Genomic DNA, 8,453 nt, shown 5'->3' with positions numbered 1-8,453 from the left:
TCGATTACGAGTCTTTTATCGCTCCTAATTTGTAAAAAAAAAGAATATAGCGCACAGACTTATTTTTCTTTTGCTTCTTAACATTAGCGTCAGTCCAGCGGATGACAAGACGTCGGGTCTGAGCATCAGCTACGCACCCAGGTATGGACAATAATTCATGACGGGTTTTGTGAATGCACTGACGCGCTACTTTTCCATCGCAGTGCCGCTTCCAATCTGCCCACGGGTCCCTACAAGTGGAGGTGAGTGCCTCTATTCGATTTTTTTTTTCGGACCTTTAAGCAATGTGTGTGGTTGGTTTGCACTCAAAACAAACATCGCGCTACATTTAGCTTCCTCCCCATTATGACAACGGCACCATAAGGTGTGAACGTGTGGTCTTGCGATAACCATTGAAGTGCTCAGTTATTTACGTCCCTTGAAAATTTAGATTCGCCAATTCATATATTTTAATTTAAAATCATGAAAGGCGTACGGCCGCAGAATAGATTAAAAATTCTCGATGCTTCGGAATGTGAACTCCATGCGAGAACTCTCTACAGGAACATCTGATATGAGAAAATTACCTACTTCATATCTGGCGCACTTGGAAGGCTCCAATCCGGCCACTCGAAATAAATGTTTCACGTAAATCATTGCAACAATAAAAAGAGTTAACCTTCCACGTGGCGTCCTATATGTCAAGAACAAACACCTTCCAACTCGTTTTATTAAAATGCCTTAAATATATAATTCAAACATGCAGCACAGGTCCGGTCAGACGTTTCAAGACGTTTACGGCACATTTTAAATATTGCTGTTTTTGTTAGTATACTCTTATTCCTTCTGATGCTCTATCTTAGCACGCACATAACGCCTGAAGGGGATAAATCTCTCAATAAAGAAAGTAATGTACTGATTCTTCAACAGTACAAGTACGTTGCAGTGTTTGTTGACTCAAATAAGAAGGTGTCCAAGCGAGGCAGAGGTTTATAGGAAGGTGTAGACCCGCAGTGATCAGCAGTCATACATCAAGGAATGTCCCGGACTGGAGCCAACATTTAGACGAAGTGCACCTGGCGAAACGTCGGCTCTGGCCCGTGACATATCCTGTTAGTTCATTGTGGCCAAAAAAGGAAGGTGGCCAGAAAAGGCAGGTGGCTCCTCGCGTGGCGCTAACTGGCGTTGTCTTCGGATGTCGTGCACTGTTTGCTGACGTCGTCGTTTAGACGCGTGCTATCCCTGTCATCTCTCCATTTTGGTTAACGCTTTCTCGTGCAATATGACAAAAGCTGTCGCTTTTTTTTGTTCTACAGACGGCCGAAATTTGATCCGTAAGTTTTGATTATTCCCCAAACTTCCTTGCACAAACTGAGAAAGCGGTTTTCTTTCTTCAATATTTCTTTCGGTTTGGTTCTCACTTAAGCTCGTTCTTACCATAGCGATGGGCGATTCCAGTAAGTATGCCACTCTAGAGAATACTTATCACCCGTTCATGTCGGCGTCTTTTTTATTTTTGCTGTGCTCTTACAACGCAGGAAATTTGAAAGTCAACCATACCAAAAGCCGTAAGTATTTTTCATGGCCGAATAAAAACGCCATGTGCATTTTTTTCCAATACGCAAAAAATATGCTAACAGACAATAAAAACATAAACTAGATCGTCGCACGCCTTAGCGTTCCCAGAGTCACTCATTACTGTGCGATTGCCTGCTATTTATAGAAGTGCAAAACCTACTCATATCCTGTAAAATTATTCGTGGGGACGGAGTTGCAAGGCAGGTTTTTTTTTTAATTATGGCGTTTTACGTGCCACAACCACTTTTTAATTATAAGGCAAGCCGTAGTGGAGGACTCCGAAAATTTTCGACTGGTTCTTTAACGTGCACCTAAATCTAAGTACGCGGATGTTTTCGCATTTCGCCCGCATCGAAATGCGGCCGCCGTGGCTGGCATTCGATCCAGCGACCTCGTGCTCAGCAGCCCAACACCATAGCCACTGAGCAACCACGGCGGGTAAAGGGAGGTGTTGCAGCTATGGATAGATATCTTATAAGCAGCGGTATTCTCATATGACATTTCAATTGTACGTGCATTGAGCGTTGACTGGCTTCTGGTTCGCAAACAGAAACGCGTTCTCTACAGCACTGAAAAGTTTGCGATTCATCTTCAATTAAAAGTTTTCATAATATCGCACAATTTGTGGTATGCACCATCGTGGATAATGTGTTGCCGAACAGACAACCGGTTTACCCATACTGAATTAAAAAATAATAATAACAATCTAAAGTATTTGCTCTAAATGCCGGTATGTATAGTGCGCCGGAGGAAGCCGACTTATTGAAACAGCAGGCTTAAAAGCGTTGCTTCTACCCCTGTTTAGACCAAATATACAAGTTAGGTACGCCAAACGTGTTTATAAACTGTACCGGGTGTTTCGGCGAAAGCTTTAATTTATAAAGGTCACGCGTGGCAGATAGCACAGTTGTGATCCTCGAGCTGTATTACTCGAACAGGTGGACATTATTTGCACAAGAAATGGTAATGCATAACTGACTAATTAAGAAAGATTCCTAATTGATCACTAATCGCCTTATCACTAAAAATAACTAATCACCAAGAGCTTAAGAGAAAGCTTTAGCTCGGGTGCTCGTATCTTAATACATGTAAAAGCAGAATTCGTTTTTCTCGGCAACCATTGCAGCAAATTTGACGAGGTATGTAGCATTTAAAAGAAAAACTTAGATCTAGTGACTGTTGGTTTCAAGTTTTTGATTTAGATTGTGAACCTTTTATTAAATATTGTCTAAAATAAAAACATTTTCAGAAAACGAAACTATCAAGTTTACAAATCTGTAACTCATCAACGAGAAACGATAATGCAATTCTGTAAAATGAATCTAATAGTACATCCAAAGCGGACAGAATTGATATGTTACACATCAATCTCAAAAAATTTAATAACATGTAAATACAGCTTTTGCAGAACCCTTGTAAACAACGTAACAAATTCACGTAAGATATAAAATAACATAACGAATTTGTCCGCTTTCAATGATCTAATAGATGCCGTTCACAGAACCGCGATATCTGTTATTGATGCAGAGCTATGAATTTTTAAACCTCATACTTCCATCTTTTTTTTAAGCTTCCGAATTTTTGAAAATGCTTTTAACAAAATTCAGGCCTTAAATTGAAATTCCGCTTCAAACAGTCACCAGAATTTAACTTTCTCTCTCAAATGCAACAAATTTCAATAAAATCGGTCCAAGGGTTATTCCAGAAAAACGTTTTTGCGTTCTACATGTATTTGAATAGGCCGCGTCGGAGTTGGGCCGGAGCTAAAGCTTCCTCTTAAGCAACCTTGTCCAACCGAATTGACTCCTCCCAGTTTCCGTTAAATATGTCTGTTTCACTTCAGCGAACGGCCGAAAGTAGTTTTTGCTATTTCACTAAATACAACTTCATCTTCAGAAGCAGAAGCATTACGATAAAACCCGGCTCACACTTCTTAGTATGAGACGCGCATGATTTATAGTACCTGTACGACACACGCATGCGCTAGCAAGATGATTTACGGAGTCCGCGCCGGCGACTAACACTTGTCCATTTTGATGCTGCAGGGACCTCGTGGAAATACTCGCGTAAGCAAACGACCCATGACCATGATCCATGGCAGATCTACTCTCCCACAGTACATACCCTGTATTTGTGTTGCGAAAAAGAAAAAACAACGACCCTTATCGTCATTTATAATCGTGCTCACTCACGATGTGCTTTGCCGCTTATTGCAGCTTCCAGGACGACTATTCTGATTTAGACGCTGCGAGGTGGGAGCTTGACCGGCTGCGAGAGTATGTGCCCGACACGCTGTGAGTGTACATTCGCAATTTTGTTTTGTTGGCGTGTGTATGTGTGTTCGCTTTAAATCATTACTGGCGTCATTCAGTTGTAGGATCACACCATCGCCGGGGGCCAAGTTTACAAAGTTTTCCGTTCGGCCGCGCTGTTTGTCGTTGGCCGATAGCCTTCGATATATTAATAAGTCCGATATATTCCGATTGGATGGCGTGGGCCCCCACAAACGGTTTTAGCCTAAGAATCTTTCTTGCGAAGACGAACGCGCGCGTTTTCTTTTTCTTCTTCTTTCTTTCGTGTTTTTTTTTATTACCTGTTTCTAAGGGAGGCAGGTGGGGAGGCGTTGGTCAGCGTACGATCGTGTCGATTTCTCACTTTGATGCGTGACTTTCGTCCTTTACCTCCGCGTTTCGTTTCACAACATCCTTCACAATTACTTAAGCGGGCTACTTCAGCGGGCAAGACCAACCTCTCTTATGTAGCAGAATTTTTTTTATTCGCCAGCACTTCGGCGTCTGCCACTCATTTCAAGATGTACACAATAACGAGACGATTGCCGCAGCGATGACCAAAAAGTGACACTGTACGAAATGAGCCGCGCAACACGAAACTAAGTAAAATACTGGACAATTTATAAATCAAGATGTGCCTAAGAGGGCAAGAGTGTGCTGAACTGGGTTGGTTGGTGCATTCTTACAAGTTAATCAAACAGTGCTTCAAAGAGGACAAGGGCTGCGTCCTGTCGTCTTTATTTCGTCGTAGGTGACGCGCTGTTCCATTGCTTTCTTAGTACAAGAGATAGCATCATAATATATATACATTAATTATATACATTAATAGCTACACATTAAGAGATCGAGTTTTTGGTGATTGTCTGAGTACGCGGCTGGATCAATAGCACCACGTGATTCGAAATAATATGTAATGTCCTCGTCAAGATGTCCTTTTGTTTGTGTTGCCCCCTTTTCAGTGTATTTATACTCTGTTCGCAGCATGCAATAAGCGTTAGAACTGCAAGTTAACACTTTGGCCGTCCGTCTTCTTGTCCTGTCCCGTTCTTTCGCGCCGTTTTGTCTAAGATATAATAGTTGCAATACGAAGCTATCTTAAGAAGCGTATCGACGGAGAAAGAGCGCGAAATGGTGCTTCGCCCGCATGACCGAGCGTACTATAAGACGTAAGAGGGAGGAGGAGGAGGAGGAATAAGCTTTATTGAATAGTCCATTGGTGTGACGGCCGGTCCGGGTGGGGCCCTCATTCCAGGGCTCCACTTGTTCTTGCGGCTCGTTGCGCTTGGACCAGGAGGGTCAATTGGCTCTCCCGGTCCTCGCTCGGGAGTTGCGCCTCTAGGGTTCCGCCTCTAGGGTCCTCTAGGGTTCGGGGATGTTGGTCTCTAGGGATGTTGGTCCCTCGATTTCCGCATCAACAAGTCCGTTTCGTCTCCGCAGAACAGGGGTGGAGTGTCGTACCCTAATCGTTGGCGAATAGACCGTCCCTGAGCTGTAGAGCTCAGCCTTTCTCCTTGCGATATGTGCACCGCAGTGGCATGTTCTTCGTAGCTGTTGTAGATCGCCAACTGCTCCATTCGCTCCGTGCTGGATGTGTTCGGGAATCCCTGAGCATATTTATGCGCCGTTCTGATAAGTGTGTCCACCTGCTTCATTTCAGTTTCGTTAAGTTTATGGAACGGGATGCTGTAAGTGATGCGGCTAATCACGAAGGCGTACACCAGCCTGAGGGCTTCTTCCTCCGTGAGCCCGTTGCGGCTGTGTCCGACTCCGCACATTGTACATGCCACGTTCTTGACGGTTGGATTTAAGTTCTGAGAAGAGGGTACACATATATATACATATATATATACATATATATACAACAATGATCAAACTACAATACTTGGCTCGGTCAACAAAATTGGGGATAGCGCCGATAACGGGGTAAGAAATAAATGTCGAAGGTGTGCGCTGAAAGACAGACCCAAGACTGGGGACGCTTTCTTTCTTTCTTTTTTTCTTTCTTTCTTCCTTTCTTTCTTTCTTTCTTTCTTTCTTTCTTTCTTTCTTTCTTTCTTTCTTTCTTTCTTTCTTTCTTTCTTTCTTTCTTTCCTGTTCTATGCTGCTGCTCGCAACGTTCTACACAACGCAAATAGGTGTAGTTGGCACTAGCAAACTGCCTGTAGGGAAAGCCTTAAGGAAACTTACTGTAAGCAGCCACCAGTGTGACCAGATAAATTTGCAATGTGTGCGAGCTAGTGGGTAGACTTCTGCATATACGCCTAAATAAGGTGTTATCCGTGATAAAAATAGCTGCTCCCTTCCCCCCCCCCCCCAAAAAAAAAAGAAGCAGGTCTTGAAAGCTTACAACATACCTGATGCCGAGGGAGCAACGTGCCCAGGGCACCCTGGCCTGGCTACGACCCTGGCGGCGCACAAAAAAGTTTAGCAAGCGTCGACGCTACATGATTGCGGAGTGGTTAAAGCGTTCACTTCCAAGCACACATTACACACCACTCTTTCGCGGTTGTAAATGGTGTCGTATTAAAAATTAGCTTTTGATATTATACTTTCGTACATTTTCCATCGTGGCAGAAATCGATTAAAGCTTTAAGAGAAGAGGGTCAGAAACTGTCCTGCTTTTGTTGCAGGGCTGCCTTTCGCGGCTTTTCGGTTCAGCTCCTCGTTTCCGACGGGAGTTCAGGATTCAATGTAGCATCAGTTCATGCCGCTTGGAAATGTCGACAAGAATGACTGTGCACGACACGAATGACTGTGTGGTTTACGCTTTGGAAGATATAAAACGCCGATGGGTTCATCGCCCCCTCTCCTTCCCCTCCCCCTAAGAAAAATAATGACTTGCCGAAAGTGACAAACCCAACTTCCCTTACAAGCTTTTAATCTGTTTAAATAGAAAAAGAATGAAAAGATACGCGAGTAAAAATTAAGAGATGCGCTGGCACATTTCTTTTTTTCAGGAATTCGGTTAAAAATTTTTTTTCTTGTTCGCTTCTGTTTTGCTAGTCCCATCGAAAAAAAAAGTTGATTCCGGGATGAAATAGCGCGAGGGGGAATGCGCAGACGGGTCGGGAAAGCCGTGTCTCGGTTCCTTTCAGTTTCGCGCTGAGGTCGCTGCGCTGAATTAACTGGCCAAGTTCACTGATAGTATCGCTTGATCCTATCTTTCTAATTTTCCCCTGTATTATTAGTTGTAGCATTATTCGTACCCGCATAATGTTACCAATTAAGTCTCATTATAGTTTTGCTCGAATGTCAAATGCACTTTCGGTTCCTGCATTCTGACATAATCGTATGTCGTTGCTCTGTGCAGCTATAGAATGCTTCTCGAAAAGTTGTCGTATTACATTTCGCGGTATTGTGAGTGGTTTGCGCCAGCTGATGAATGTGTTCAGTATAAGATATAACGTATGTCGTCTGTATATCAGTGAAGGAGGTCGATTCCTCACTATGAAAATTTAAGTTTAGCCTTTTAACTCCTAGCTCCACACTTAAACATTGTCCAAAAAAGATAGTACTAAACTAAGCACTGTTATTCTGTGTATGGATGTAACTACAGTGTTGAAGACTATAGGATGCGGATTCGCACAGCGCGCTGCACTGCACTGCTATAACGTTCTCCTGCGCTCACGTGATTGGCTAAGTTCTCTCTTCACCGCACACGCAGTGAGCCCGAGGTGAGGCGCGTCCGCGACATGCGCCAGCGGCTGGGAATTCCAGCCAATCAGCCGTTGCCCATCGGCGGCCAACCACCCATGCGTGCGGGCATGGGACGGGCCGGGCCCCGAGTCTTGTCACCCAGGGCAGCGGTTCCGCCCGGCGCTCACCGAGCCCCATAGGCGCCACACAGGTGCCTCTGGCGGAAGTTCGGGGATGACTGTAGAACACGCCAGAGAAACTGAACTCCCATTTGCTAGCACCTCGAAATGCAGTGCTTCAACCGGGCGTCGCGCAACGTGGTAACGTGTACATGCAGGTTCCACGAAGTTCCGTGAGCGTCATTTTCCTAAATTCCATCGGCAGCACTCTGACGTCCTGCAAGAGCTGCATGACGCGGCTCTCTGCGCGTAGCGCGCTGGTTTCTCTTGTTGAATAAGTATTTAAAACGATAAGGATGGTGGTGATCATGATTGTCATTCCCACTCTCAGGTGTTGCCGGTCCCGGAAGACTGAAAAATCTAAAGAAAGTAGACTTCGCTTCCAGCGTTATGCATATGGTGAGTTCAGTTGCACTCGAAGCGGCCGCCAAGAGTTTTCTGGCGCGTAAAAATTTCTGCGGCGGGGAGGGGGGCACTCGTGCGGCCCAATTAGCATGGGCTACGGCTTTTCCAAAGTGTACTAAAGATGACAGGTGACTTATGTGACCTTGCAGAATCAGCCCAATTTCACAGTGAATTGCTGGTTATTTCACGCACTTAGTTATTTCACGCAAACGGGTCACGCACTGACCTGTTTGAACCATTGGCCGCATACAACCACCTTCGAGCATCTGCTTGAAGTATTTTTAGCAAAGGCCGTACTTCAAATTAACGCACTTCACTATGCGTGCACATCAACCATAATGTTACCCCCGCCGCCCCACCCCCGTTTTTATAACGAAATTTGTTT

The 8,453-nt window shown here is 44.4% G+C and overlaps 1 long non-coding RNA gene across 1 annotated transcript; it reads left to right on the top strand.

Moving 5' to 3' along the window:
* Positions 1–3,602: 3,602 nt before the first annotated feature.
* On the top strand, positions 3,603–7,855 carry LOC142577767 (uncharacterized). Its single transcript, XR_012827059.1, has 3 exons — positions 3,603–3,623; positions 3,774–3,851; positions 7,513–7,855. It is a non-coding gene; the product is annotated as an uncharacterized LOC142577767 (long non-coding RNA).
* The last annotated feature ends 598 nt before the right edge of the window (positions 7,856–8,453 follow it).

The sequence above is a fragment of the Dermacentor variabilis genome, chromosome 4, assembly GCF_050947875.1.
Source record: "Dermacentor variabilis isolate Ectoservices chromosome 4, ASM5094787v1, whole genome shotgun sequence".
NCBI classification, from domain to species: Eukaryota; Metazoa; Arthropoda; class Arachnida; order Ixodida; family Ixodidae; genus Dermacentor; species Dermacentor variabilis.
This window is presented reverse-complemented; position numbering and strand designations above follow the sequence as displayed.